Source organism: Thamnophis sirtalis, unplaced genomic scaffold (genome assembly GCF_051295495.1).
Source record: "Thamnophis sirtalis isolate CommonGarterSnake01/CBP01778 unplaced genomic scaffold, rThaSir2_p1.2 scaffold_13, whole genome shotgun sequence".
In the NCBI taxonomy this organism is placed as follows: Eukaryota; Metazoa; Chordata; class Lepidosauria; order Squamata; family Natricidae; genus Thamnophis; species Thamnophis sirtalis.
The window spans coordinates 40,078,041-40,093,033 of NW_028261393.1; the positions used below are offsets into that span (position 1 = coordinate 40,078,041).

Consider the following 14,993-nt stretch of genomic DNA (forward strand, 5'->3'; position numbering starts at 1 on the left):
AATAGAATAGAATAGAATAGAATAGAATAGAATAGAATAGAATTCTTTATTGGCCAAATGTGATTGGACACATAAAAAATTTGTCTTTGGTGCAGATGCTCTCGGTGTACATAAAAAGACATTAAAAGATACATTCCTCATTAATTGTTCTAACCATCAGGAAATTTCTTCTTAGTTCTAAGTTGCCTCTCTCCTTGGGTAGTTTCCATCCGTTGCTTCCTCTCCTGCCTTCAGGTGCTTTGGAGAATAGGTGGACTCCCTCTTCTTTATGGCAGCCCCTCAAATATTGGAACAGTGTTATCATGCCTCCCCTAGTCCTCCTTTTCATTAAACTAGACATATCCAGTCTCCTAATAATCTTTGTTGCTTTCTAGAGTCTCAACATCTCAACAACATAACAGAGAGTTTTGAAACTTTAATTTCATTTTGTTTTAGTGTTATTATTTTTCCTGTTAACTATTTTGTCACTAATATAATATAGAACATAGGTCAATAATTTGCAAGTAGATTTAGTAGTTTTAAAAATTAAACTGTTTTGCAAGGACTGGGAATTCATATCATAGTAATGTATTAATCAATATTCAACTAGGGGAGGCAATATGTGTTGGTCTTATTTTATTTTTTATGCACCATTTTCTTTTCAAATGTTTTGCTTGTTCTGTGTCTTTGGGGTGTTTTTCTTTCTTTTTGGAGGTGGTTTTTTTTTAGTTTTGTATTTTGTGTTTTAACTTTGTCTTGAAGAAAATAAATATACATGCAAAAACAAAAAAAGGAGGCATAGATGTAGCTCAGGGCTGAGTGATACATTCTCAGCATTCTCTGACCTTGTTTCTTTTCCTGCAGCTCTCTTATTGCAAGATATTCTGCAGAAACCTCTCCAGGAAGAGAAGCAAATTCAACACCAAGAACAAACATTGATTAGGAACAGGTCTTTTTAAAAAAAGGAGAAGCAAAATTATTGTACTAATTCCTTTTGCAACCAGGATACAGTGACTATCTACTAAATAAAGCCTTACAGACTGCTGCAATAATCATTATTCTCTGAGGAAGTTATAAAGAGTTATCTGTGCAGAGAATACAGGAAAAAGTTTGCATAAGCAGAGAGGAAATTTCTGTCCAGTGGATTACTAAGAATTCATGATCGTTTAGAAAAATAATTAATGGAGAAATAGATATTTTTCCATGAGAAACAAAAACCAGCATGATTAATATGAATAAGAAATATATAATAGCAGACTAAAATAAAGCAGCTCTTATAAATTGCTTAAAAGAGACCAGAGGAATAAAGGGAATTAAATGTAGGAGAGGAAGTGTTAGAGTTTTACTTCCTCATGCATAGTTCAACTTCGCTTCCATTTAAATTCTTGGGAAACTGAGAATGTATTGCCAGATTATGGTTAGATGAGATGTTTCTTTTAGGCACATAGATATTTTCACAGTGTTTGCCTAAATGCAAATATTGTTTGTTCCTGGGAAAGATCACTCTAAGGTTCTGTGTAGCCAGCTAGACATATTCCAAATGCACCTCTGTCTTCTCTTTGAGAATGCGGTGGCTGGATGGAGTCACCGAAGCAGTCGGCGTGAGCTTAAATGGACTCCAGAGGATGGTAGTGGACAGGAAGGTCTGGAGGAAGGTTGTCCATGAGGTCATGATGGGTCAGACACGACTTCGCAACTAACAACAACTTCTCTTTTTCATTATTTAATGTGGTGTTTCTCAAACTTAACAACTTTAAGTTGTGCGGACCATCTCCCAGAATTCCCCAGCCAGTTGGCCAGATCCATGGACCAATTGGATTACATCCCAGAGTTCTGAAAGAGCTGACAGATCTGATCTCAGAACCACTGAACCAGTGGTGGGTTCCTACCTGTTTGGACTGGTTCGACCAAACCGATAGTGGTTTGGTGGCCTGGGTCGCTGGAACTGGCAGTGACCCAGGCATGCCACACGCCTGAACGGGTTCTCTGGGCAGTGTCGTAGGCGCCGCCATCTTGTTTTTTGCTTCTGCGCATGCACAGAACATTTTTATTCCACTGTGCACATCTGGTGTGTGAGTGCACAGCGCGCACATGAGCAATAGTGCCTGCCGGAACCCACCCCTCCATTGAACTATATCTTTCAAAGATTCTGAAGCATTGGGAAACTGAGAACAATGCTGATGTGGTTCCCATCTTCAATAAACCCTGACATGAATATGTGGGAAGATCCAGGAAAAGATAATCAAGCAATGGATCTGCGAACACCTAGAAACCAGCAAAGCTACAGTATCAAAAACCCAACATGGGTTTGTCAAAAACAGATCATGCCAGACAAACCTTATTGCCTTCTTCGAGAAAGTGACTAAATTGGTGCACTGGGAAAATGCTGTGGATATAGTATAGTTGGATGTCAGTAAGGCATTTGATAAAGTAGATGACAACTTACTTCTTAGTAAGATAGAACAGTGTGGGATAGACAGCATCACCAGCAGATGGATTCATAACTGGCTGAAAAACTGCACTCAAATTGTAGAACTCAATGGAACTACATTGATGTGGAGGAAAACATGCAGTGAGGTACCTCAAGGTTCTGTCTTAGGCCCAGTAGTCTTCAACACATTTATATATTATTTAGATGAGGTGATAAAAGAGGAACTCATCAAATTTCAGATGATACCAAGCTGAGGGGAACAGCCAACACTTTAGAATATAAGCTCAAGATCCAGAAGGATCTTGACAGAATTGAACAGTAGGCCTTATCCAGCAAAATGCAATTCGGTGGTGAGAAAACTAAGGTTTTACACTTTGGCAAGAAAAATCAAATGCACAGGTGTAGCATAGGTGGTACATGGCTCAGTGGCAGTAACTGTGAGAGGGATCTAGGAGCCCAAGTGGCAGCTATTTAAATATGAGCCAGGAATGTGCTGCAGCTGCCAAAAACCCTAATGCAATCCTAGGCTACATCAACAGAAGGATAATCTCAAGATCACAGAAAGTGTTAGTATTGCTTTATACTGCTTTGTAAAGATCACGCTTGGAATATTGCATCTAGTTTTGGTCGTCATGATATAAAAAAGATATTGACACTCTAGAACAGTGATGACAAACCTTTTTTGGCTCGCGTGCCAAAAGCATGGGGAGCGCAGGGCGGGCGTGCGCAGGCATGCCACACGCATAATGCTATGGCATGACCCCAGCGCACATATGTTTTCTGCCTTCCAGAGCCTTCAGGGAAACTTCCTGAAGGTTCCTGAATGCTCTGGAGGGCTAAAACCGGCCCCACGAGCAAACCAGAAATACGTTCCCAAACTTTCGGTTTGCCTGTAGAGCGAAAAAATGGCCTCAAAAGAAGGTCGAAGTCAGCTGGCCAGAGCGCATATGCACTGGCCAGCTGACAGGGCAATGCCTTGCGTGCCCTGACAAATGACTTTGTGTGCCACCTGTGGCCCACGTGCCATAGGTTCACCATCACGGCTCTAGAAAGAATACAAAGAAGAGCAACAAGATGACAGGGAAGGAGGCTAAAAATATGATGAACAGTTGCAGGAACTGGGTATGTCTAGTCCATTGAGGGGTACATCATGGTTGTGTTTGACTTCAGGGGAGGTGAAGTGTGTGTGGCCATCTCAACGTCACTCGTTTCAGGGGTGCCTGTGGCAGCCCAAGTGTTCTGCCAGCAAAAACAGGCTCCTGAGCTCTGTTTTCGGCTGCAACAGCCTCCTGCAGCCCTCTGCCAGTGAAAATTGAGCTTGGGAGGGCTGCACATGGCCTTTGTGGCAGTAGTGGGTTCCTACTGGTTTGGACTGGTTCAGCCGAACTGGTTGTGGTTTGGTGGCCTGGGTTGCTGAAACCGGCAGTGACCCAGGTCTGCCACGCCCCTGAACCGGTTCTCCGGTTGCCGCTATTTGTACTATCATCTTGTTATTTAGTTTTGCTCATGCACAGAACAATTTTAATTGCGCTGGGCATCTGCGCGCAGCACTCACACAAGTGAACCGGCAGTAGTAATGGCTGGATCTCACCCCTGCCTTGTGGGCTCTGTTTTCAGCTGCCGGATTCCACCCCCAGGCCTTGAGTTTGACACCTCTGGTCTAGTCTGACAAAGAGAAGGATTGGGGTCTTCCATTATTTGAGGGGCTGTCACAGAGAAAAGGAGGTTAACCTATTCTCCAAAGCAGCTGAAGGCAGGACAAGAAGTAATAAAGGGAGACCTATCAAGGAGAGAATTTCCTGACAGAAAACAATTAATCAGTGGAAAGGTTTGCCCCCAGAAATTGTGCGTGCTTCAATTTTTTAAAGAAGAGATTGAACAATCATTTGTCTGGGTTGATGTAAGGACTCCTGCTTGAGCAGGCAGTTAGCCTAGAAGACCTCCAAGGTCCCTTCCAACTCTCACATTCTGTAATTCTGTTAAAATTTCTGGATGCATTTCCCTCCAAGTTTGTTATGAAGTGTTTATAGCTGTAAAGAGCAGTTTGTGGAAACATCGTTGTTACATGAACAAAATGGGTTATTAAAATGCTGTTGCTATAAATTACGTGGCTTAGCATAATGTATAAACATAGTTTTCATAGATATGAGCAGGTGTGCGTTTCTCCCTCTGGGTTAACATTATTTGACTACCATTTGAATTCAGTAATTAAAATTAAAAGGAGAGTCTTGCTATCTTCAAAAAAATAATCGTGTTTTTTCTAATTTAAAAATGTGTTGTTTTTAAAAGGATTGTATGCCATACTTCAAACTGAATTGAAGCTTTGCCAATAACTAATAACTATAGTTACAGTAACTAATGTAAAAGATTGGTGATGTTTGCACACTTTTTTTTCCATTGGAGAAAGAGTTAACTCAAATAGCTACTTTAGAATGAGATTTTACTGGAATTCAGCAGCATGCTATTCAAATATGAGTCAAGCAATTCAACAGAATTTGGTTGCATCACCAAACCATTATTTATCAATTATTTGAAACCCCGAAAGAGAGAAAATAGAAGGAAATGCATCAGAAGAATTCCTTGGCAAGCTCTCACCAACTTGCTTCAGTAGAATGAAAAACAAAAAAATCCAAAATATGCTTTGGTGTTAATAGCAGAGTGGCTGGTGTATAAATTGCTGGCTTTTAGCTTGAAGTCACCAATATCTAAAGGAATTGCAGTTATAGAGGTAGTCCTCGTATTATGGCTACAATTAGAACCACAAGGTTTTTTACTAAATAAGGCAGTTAAGTGAGTCACACTCAATTTAAAGATCTTTTTTGCCACAGTTGTTAAGCCAATCACTGCAGTTGCTAAATGAATCACACAATCATTAAGCAAATCCAGTCGTCCCCCCATTGACTCTGGCTGGCTGAGAAGGTCCCAAGTAATGATTAGGTGACCTGGGATGCTGTAATCATCATAAATAGTTGCCCAGCACCTCAGTTCTGAACCAGTAGTAAAAAAAAATGCTTTAAAAAGTTTTTTAAAAGTTCCGACGATCAGCGGCGCCACAATCAGCCATTCCGCACGATTTATATTCACTAGGAAGAAGGAACTCCTGCTTTCTAGGGAATCTAAATTGCATGGCGCAGCTGTTCCCTCCCCTCATGGTTCTACTTATTTTTGCAGGCTCAGAAAAGGCTTTTTAATCCAGTGTGCATGCGTGAGAAGTGCGCATGGGTCCACAAAGCAAACCGGTAGCAAAGCTAACCAGCAGCAGACTTCAAGAGCATTTCACCCCTGCCATGGGGATGCTGGGATGGTCATAAATGTGAAAAATGGTCATAAGTCACTTTTTTCAGTCCCTTTGTTCATTTTGAATGGTCACAAAATGAATGGCTATAAGTTGTGGGTTACCTTAATGTGAAGAATATTTATTTCCAATGGCTTTTTGGAACAAGGAGTTTGCTAATCTAAAACTAGATGATAAAGGACTCCCAAGGTTAAAAAAAAGTGGAAAGGAAGCCAAACCTCACAAGGCCAAACCTTGGAACAGAGGGAACATGATGCAAGAAATAAACACAAAGCAGGGATTTCCACTTTTCTGAGTAATGACTATTTTGCAGCAATTGGGGGTTTTAAAGATTCCCATCACGCAACATAAAGTTTCCCTTCGAACATATGTGCTAGATGTTTCCGACTCTAGGGGGACGGTGCCCATCTCTGTTTGAAAGCCGAAGAGCCAGCACTGTGCCAAGACGTCTCCATGGTCATGTGGCCAGCATGATTAAACACCGAAGGCTCATGGAACACTGTTCCCTTCCCACCAAAGGTGGTTCCTATTTTTCTACTTGCATTTTTTATATGCTTTCAGACTGCTGGGTTGGCAGAAGCTGGGACAAGTAACGGGAGCTCACTCCATTATGTGGCGCTAGGGATTTGAACTGCCAAACTGCTGACCTTTCTGATCAACAAGCTCAGCATCTTAGCCACTGAGCGACTCTGGGATTGAGAGTTTTAGGAGACCACAAAGCATTTCCAATGAGCTTGTCGATCAGAAAGGTGAGAGGTTTGAATCCCTAGTTTAGGTGTCCTCCCTGAGCAGAGGGTTGGACTAGATGATCTCAAAGATTCCTTCCAACTTTGTTACTGATAATCTGTTAACATCAGTTATAGGAAAACTTGAATGGGGGCCACAACAGGGTTCTTTTATAACTTCATAACTGATCAGGCCTTTTCTTTTTTTTAATTAAAGGTAGCCCTCTACAATTGAGGCCAATTTTTCCACTGCTAAGCAGGACAGTTGTTAAGTGAGTTTTGCTCCAATTTACGACCTCCCTTGCTGCAGTTGTTAAGTGAATCACTGCAGTTGCGAAGTTAGTAACACAGCTGTTCAAGTGAATCTGGCTTCCCCATTGACTTTCCTTGTCAGAAGGACAGAAAAAGGGATCACAGGACCTTAGGATACTGCAGCCATCCTAAATATGATCCAGTTGCCAAGCGTCCAAGTTTTGATCATGTGAGCATGGGGAATGGTTGTAGGTGTGAAAAACGGCTGTAAGTCACTTTTTTCAGTGCCGTTGTAACTTCAAACAGTCACTAAATGAAAGGTTATAAGTCAAAGAATATCTGTATATGCAAAAGGACTTCAGATGATTGTTGTTGTTAGTTGCGAAGTCGTGCCTGACCCATCACGACCCCATGGACAACGTTCCTCCGGGCCTTCCTGTCCTCTACCATCCTCTGGAGTCAATTTAATCTCACGCTGACTGCTTTGGTGACTCCATCCAGCCACCTCCTTCTCTGCCGTCCCCTTCTTCTTTTGCCCTCCATCTTTCCCAGCATGAGGCTCTTCTCCAATGAGTGTGCAGTGGGTTGCCATTTCCTTCTCATATTTTGTCAGAGCTCTCTGCTATGACCTGTCCATCTTGGGTGTCCCTGCACAGCATAGCTCATAGCTTCACTGAGCTACTCAAACCCCTTCGCCACAACAAGGCAGAAAATGTTTAGCTCCTTAACCCTCAACATTTATTTCTCCCCCCCCCTCCACCCATGCTCTTTATTTTATTTATTAAACAATTCTCTTTATTTCTTCTTTCTTTTTTCATGAAGATGTAAGCCACCAGCAGTGTGCTGAACCTATTAGAGAACAGGAAACAGCCATCATAGAAAGCAGAGCTTGGATACAAAGGGCCTTCTCTAATTGAATTATTCTGACGTCAAATTCCACTAATCTCTCTTCTATCGGAATTTCTATATTTGGCAATCATGTGAGAGGGATCTCAGGTAGCATGTACTGGTTTGAGAATATTGTTAAATGGCTGCATCTCGGTCGCCAAAGAGAGGGAGGATGTAATTTATGATTGAAAGAAACAGGGACGCAGTACCTCAATGGCTAAAACACTGAGCTTGTCGATCAGAAAAGTCGGCAGTTCGGCAGTTAATCCTAATCCTAATCCTAACCCTAGTGCTGCGTAACGGAGTGAGCTCCCGTTACTTGTCCCAGCTTCTGCCAACCTAGCAGTTTGAAAGCATGTAAACATGCAAGTAGAAAAATAGGAACCACCTTTGTTGGGAAGGGAACAGCGCTCTGTGTGCCTTTGGTGTTTAGTCATGCCAGCCACGTGACCATGGAGACGTCTTCAGACAGCGCTGGCTCTTTGGCTTTGAAATGGAGATGAACACCGCCCCCTAGAGTCAGGAACGGCTAGCACATATGTGTGAGGGAAATCTTTACCTTTAGGCAACATTTTATGTTACCTTGGCCATTGTGATTCCTCTGACATGTTATTTATAGCCTCTCCAAAAACTTAAATAAAGCATACAAAATCCAACAGCAATATCATTGAATTTTAGCCATTTCTTGGGAGAGGTGTCATTATTTAAAATTAAAGGTCTTGTTCCTATTCCGAAGCCGTATTGTAGAGATTGCACTTCTAAACCTAATACTCAGAGAGCCTTTTTATAGAGGAAGGGAGGATGGAAAGGATATGAAAGTAAAGACTTGAACCTGTGAATGTTTATTTAGTTCTTCCTCCTGTTTTCCAAAGAAATGTAGTTTTCTGAAGAAGATTGCTACAGATTAAAAGAAACACATTTTTAAAATGTGCAGAAGGTTGCAGGTTTGAAAAACCTTTCTCGGTAGCTGACAGCAATTTTCACATTAGAAGTATCGGCAGACACATTTGCCTATCTAAAATTGGTGTCTCCTCTCATATTGATAAGTAAAGATTCACGTGGATAATGCTTTTCTCGGCAAGTCTGATATAAATTGGGCTGTTCATACTGACTGCCATTAACACATATCCCAGAATGGGGCCATGTTGTGCTATTGTTGTAGAGCACCTCTGCTCAAAACAGTAAGGCTCGGGACTGAAGGAGGAGGTCCCACAGCAGAGCTACCAGCTGAATACATTCCCTGTTCCCAGTAGTCACATTTACCCTTTTTCTCCATTACACCCAGATTGGATGAATGGGGTGTCCTTTGAATTTTCTAAAGACAACACTATCTAGACTTGGGTATTTATGAATGGCCTCAACCTGCCACAGAAGGGAGCTTCTGTGATATGGTGACATATCTTTAGCCAATACTAAAGAGGTGCATCTAGGGATGTGGTGGCTCAGTGTCTAAGACGCTGAGTTTGTTGATCAGAGAGCTCGGCAGTTCGGCGGTTCGAATCCCTAGCACTGTGTAACAGAGTGAGCTCCCGTTACTTTTCCCAGCTTCTGCCAACCTAGCAGTTCGAAAGCACGTAAAAAATGTAAGTAGAAAAATAGGAACCACCCTTGGTGGGAAGGTAACAGCGTTCCGTGCTCCTTTGGTGTTTAGTCATGCCAGCCATATGACCATGGAGACGTCTTTGGACAGCGCTGGCTCTTTGGATTAGAAACGGAGATGAGCGCTGCCCCCTAGAGTCAGGAACAGTGAGGGGAATCTTTACCTTTTCAAGAGGTGCATCCCCCCCCCACCCCTGGTCATGTCCTATATCTCTCTTTCAACACCAAAATGCCATTTTCTCTATTTACAAATGAGGGTCATGACATTATACAGCCTGCAGGAATTATTCAACTAAGTAATCTGGTTCTTGGCCAATGAAGGGGGAAAAAAAGAAGCTTCTGTATGGAACGTCTGCAAAAATCTAAATAATAAGAATCAAGAGGTTAAGCTGTTGCAGCTACGTTTTAAACTGTTTTTCTGAGGACTGGCAACGCAGACAATGTAGGAGGAGAGTTACGGGACACCCCCCCCCACACACAAAAAAAATCAAATGTCTGGTTGCGTCTTTTTCCAACAAACCACTTACATTAAACAGCATCAGGCTTCAGCATGTTATCTTTTGTGAGTTGGAAATTATTAATTCAAAGAAATAAGTGGCAACCGTATCCCAAAATATTGTGAAAGAGATCCTGCTGATGTTAATGCAACAACCTTGTAACCCTGAATGACTAAGTCCACTGCGGACTTCCTGCAATCCTTTTTCAGTGGTCAGGCTCAGAAAAATAACGCAGTGGGAACTTTAGCACAGAAATCTGACTCTGATCTTTGGTGGATGTGCTCTTCCTTGTCTTTAATCATAGCTTGAACTTCAAGTCAACATGCCAATGATGCGGCGCGACACACCAAATATGGTGCTTGATCTGAAGTGTGGTAGAGGAAGGGGGAGGAAGGAGCAGGAGAGCCCATTTCAAGGAAGTTCATGGTTGAACGGGGTTTATCTAGGACTCAATATTTCATCACAGTATTTACGAGGACATTTTGAAGGACATTTTGAAGGACTTCTTCGGTGGGGCGATGCAGAACTTGAGAAGATTTATAGTTCTGTTCAGACAGCTTGAGACCATGACACATTGCTTTTGCTCATGACAGATTCTAATTTCATTGCATACTTTTTCTAGCTCTGTTATCCTCACATCCACAGGTTTCCTTCCCATTGTCCATTCATCCATGACAATAATGGTTAAATGAATTCAGTCGTTATGGTATGAATTGCTTGGCACGATATCCAAGTCTAGTTAATTGGAGCTTTGTTTTGTACACAAAGTTTAAACAAGCACACTTATTTTAGCATGTGAACATCTAATGTTCCAGAGTCACTATTATGATGTGGCTTTTCAATTATGTTAGCCGGTTTGAATCCCTAGCGCGGTGTAATGGAGTGAGCTCCCGTTACTTGTCTCAGCTTCTGCTAACCTAGCAATTTGAAAGCATGTAAAAATGCAAGTAGAAAAAATAGGAACCACTTTTGATGGGAAGGTAACGGTGTTCTGTGTGCCTTCGGCATTTAGTCATGCCGGCCACATGACCACAGAGATGTCTTCAGACAGTGCTGGCTCTTCGGCTTTGAAACGGAGATGAGCACTGGCCCCTAAAGTCGGGAACGACTAGCACATATGTGCGAGGGGAACCTTTACTTTTACCTTACCTTATGTGTTTAAATATGTATATACACACAAACACATCCAGATGGATGGATGGATGGATGGATGGATGGATGGATGGATGGATGGATGGATGGATGGATATATGGACAGATGGACGGACAGACAGACAGGAGAGGTGGACAGCTAGTGATAGATAGATAGGAAGGATAGATGGATGGATGGATGGATGGATGGATGGATGGATGGACGGACAGATGAGAGAGGTGAATTGCTAGAGATAGATGGATGGATGGATGGATGGATGGATATATGGACGGATGGACAGATGGACAGATGGATGGACGGACAGACGGGAGAGGTGGACAGCTAATGATAGATAGATAGGAAGGATAGATGGATGGATGAATGGATGGATGGACGGACAGATGAGAGAGGTGGATAGCTAGAGATAGATGGATGGATGGATATATGGACAGATGGATGGACAGACAGACGGGAGAGGTGGACAGCTAGTGATAGATAGGAAGGATAGATGGATGGATGGATGGATGGACGAACAGATCAGAGAGGTGGATAGCTAGAGATGGATGGATGGATGGATGGATGGACAGACAGATGGGAGAGGTGGATAGCTATATATATACATTATATAGCTATATAGATAGCTAGATAGAGATAGATAGATAGATAGATAGATAGATAGATAGATATTGATATATATTGATGTATATTGATATAGATAAACAGATTAGATAAACAGATTAGATAGATAAATAGACAGACAGACAGACAGACGGCTGTTATGCAGCTCCAATCGCAGCTGATTCAACCGAACTCAGAACGGACAGACATTTCCAACGTGAAAAGAAAGAGCTCCGGAATTGCTACTATAGGTGAAGCCACACATTCTAGAAAGAAATACATTCATTTTTCCCCCACTTCCTTTCCCAGAATACTGCCCGATCACCTCATCGGATCGTTAAGCCTCGCGCCACCCGTCTTCGGGGCTTGATTGGAGAATGCCAGTCGATCCATGCAGTGGAGGATCAGCACCCCCGAAAGGTGGGCGTGTGATTCAAGGCTACCGAATCGGCGAAGGACGGGGGAGGGGGTGTTCTGGGAAGAGGAGAGAGAGGGGGCTGGGGGGGGGGGGAGAAACCGAGGCGAGGAGTAGTCGGGTGCCATCCAGCCCTGGCGATGGATGCTCGCTCTAGGCATGCCGTCCTTTTTCTGTTCTCCTGATTGGGGAGGGGGTTGCAAAACGGTTGCGGGATTGCGCTTTGCAGTAGCAGCATCTTCAGTCCCTCCACAGCGAGCTTGGAGCTCCCTGCTGGACTTTGGGGCGGCTGGCAAAGGTTAGGATAGAATAGAATGGAATTCTTTATTGGCCAAGTGTGATTGGACACACAAGGAATTTGTCTTTGGTGCAGATGCTCTCAGTGGACAAGACAAGATACATTCGTCAAGTATCGTAAGTTACAACACTTAATGATAGTCACAGGGTACAAATAAGCAATTAGGAAACAATATCAATATAATTTGTAAGGATTCAAGCAACAAAGTTACAGTCCTGCAGTCATAAGTGGGAGGAGATGGGTGATGGGAACGAAGAGAAGACTAATAGTAATAATAACGCAGCCTTAGTGAATAGTTTGACAGGAGTGAGGGAATTAATTGTTTAGCAGAGTAATGGCGTTCGAGAAAAAACTGTTCTTGTGTCCATTTGTCTTGGTGTGCAGAGCTCTATAGCGTCATTTTGAGGGCAGGAGTTGAAGCAATTTATGTCCAGGATGCGAGGGGTCTGTAGATATTTTCACAGTCCTCTTTTTGACTCGTGCAGCGTACAGGTCCTCAACGGAAGGCAGGTTGGCAGCAATGGTTTTTTCTGCAGTTCTGATTCTCCTCTGAAGTCTCCGTCTGTCTTGTTGGGTTGCAGAGCCAAACCAGACAGTTATAGAGGTGCAGGGGTGCAGTGGGTGAGTGGGGGGCGATTGCACGACGATGCACCTGGCCCACTTAGGGGTCGCCTAAGGAGGATCCTAAATAAACTAAAATAAACTAAATGCTGCAACGGGGCCTTTCTTGCATGGAGGGAGATTGCAAGGCCATCATCCCCTCCCGCCCCTCTTTGAGATGCAACAGCCGGTCCTCCCCAGCCAAGTTCTCCTCCCCACCCACACCCCCAAGTCCTTTAAACCCACCCACCCCCACTCCCCCCGCTTCGCTGCCGGCGCCTCCAATCGCCGCGGCTGCAAACCTCGATTCTTTGACGTTTGCATAAAGCCGGCTTCTGGCTCTCGCCGGTCCAGGGACCTGCCCGCCCCGCCCCTTTCTCCTCCCCAGAGGTCGGCGGGAACGTCCATCAACGCGAGCCCCCGCGGCGATTGGCCCCGCCCACCCACCTCGCGCACTGCCTCCCTCGCGCGCCCTCGCTCAGCCATTTTAAACGGCGCGAGGCGGCGCCGGTAGCGGGTGAGGGGGAAGTTTCGCATCACTGCCGCTCGAGAACTGCGCGAGGGACACGGCTTTTCCCTTCACGGTGAGTCCGGGTTTAAAGACGGAGGGCGGGCGACGGGAGAGCGGCGCGGCCGCCGTTTCCGTCTCTTCCCACCCTCGCCGCTTCTCCCGAGGTCGTCGGGATGGGGCAGCCGGCGCTCGTCCCCGCGTCTTGCGTCGGGAAAGAGCCCGGTGGGGCTCCGGCTGGAGGCCTTTTCCGGGCAGGGCTGCCTCCTTTTCCTCCCCTCCGCCTCCAGCTTCCCCGGAACCGGCTCCTTTTCCGGAAAGCCGAGCTGATTCACCTGCGATGCCGGGTCCTGGAGCGGGTGCACGTGGGGACTCGGCTTTTCTCCCCAGGGGCCCGAGAGGATCGGTGTTTATGAATGGGCAGATGAGCCGTCTCGTTCTCGGCAGAAAGAGGAAGATTCCTCCCTCCGTCTCTCTTATTTAGCATATGGCAGATGTCCCCTCTCTTTTCCCTACCTGTAGAGGCTCCGATCGCTATTAGAAATACAGGCGGGGACCACACAGGTGCAAATGCCTACAGAGGTAAAGCAGAGGGTGTGAATTGCCAGGCAAGGAAAGTGTTTGTATGCACAGTGACGTGTGCGGTTGTGTGTATTCTATTTTACACACACACACACACACACACACACACACACACACACACACACACACACACACGACATGGTGGTCCAGTGGCTAAAACGCTGAGCTTGTCGATCAGAAAGGTCTGCAGTTCAGCGGTTGGAATCCCTAGCGCCTTATAATGGAGTGAGCTCCCCTTACTTTTCCCAGTTTCTGTCAACCTAGCAGTTCGAAAGCACATAAAAAATGCTAGTAGAAAAATAGGGATCACTTTGGTGGGAAGGTGTATAGATATAGATACATACATACAGACAGACACAGACACACAGACATATACATACATACATCTATCTATACATACACAGAGAATAGAATAGAATAGAATTCTTTATTGGCAAGTGTGATTGCACACACAAGGAATTTGTCTTTGATGCAGATGCTCTCAGTACATATATAATTTATTCATGGACAAACTATCTCTGCTGTGTAGGAGTCGAAACTCCTTGATGCATTGTAATTTTTTGTTTAAAAAATTATAACTCTTTTATACGTTTAACTTTTTTTTTTTACTGTCCTGTATGCTGCCTTTCATGACCTCATGAGATGGACAGCCATATGAATTTGACAAATAATGTGTATTTATAAATAAACCTAGTAATACCTGCTCTTCTCCCAATATTTGTTTATTTTGGGTCTTTTATCATTTTAAAGCCATTACTAATACCATCAATTATCTTGTAAATACTGTTTTTATCTTGATTGTATGTGCCCAGAGTGACTTATTTATTAAATAAGGAGAGGGGGGGGGCGAGAGAGGGAGGGAGAGTGGACAGATTGGGGGAGTGGGGAGAGGGGAATGGAGAGAGGGAGGGAGAAAAAGAGAGGGAGGAGAAAGAGAGAGAGGGAAGGAGAGGGAATAGAGAAAAAGATGCCTTGTACAAAATAATATTTTATGGATGGCTTTTAACCCCTTTAGTGCTAAAAGATCTGGCCATGCTGAGGCAAATATCCATAGTTAATGAGCTGAAAGGCGTAGACTGATGTCCATCCATCTCCTAAGAGTCCATTTCATCCAGATGCAGAAAGGTAGAGAGTTTGACTGTTACCTGAAGAAAGAAACTTTTGAAAATCGGAT

The 14,993-nt window shown here is 43.9% G+C and overlaps 1 protein-coding gene across 4 annotated transcripts in view; it reads left to right on the forward strand.

Moving 5' to 3' along the window:
- Nucleotides 1–12,166: 12,166 nt before the first annotated feature.
- The window catches only part of ACSL4 (acyl-CoA synthetase long chain family member 4), a 56,181-nt gene continuing 53,354 nt past the window's right edge, over nucleotides 12,167–14,993 (forward strand). For 2 of the 4 annotated variants that reach the window (XM_087728146.1, XM_087728148.1), the window contains exon 1: nucleotides 13,184–13,313. The gene's annotated coding sequence lies outside the window, so the exon portion shown is untranslated. Of the gene's footprint in view, nucleotides 12,246–13,183; nucleotides 13,314–14,993 lie in introns of those variants that run through there. The other 2 variants (XM_087728147.1, XM_087728149.1) reach the window with 2 other exon arrangements.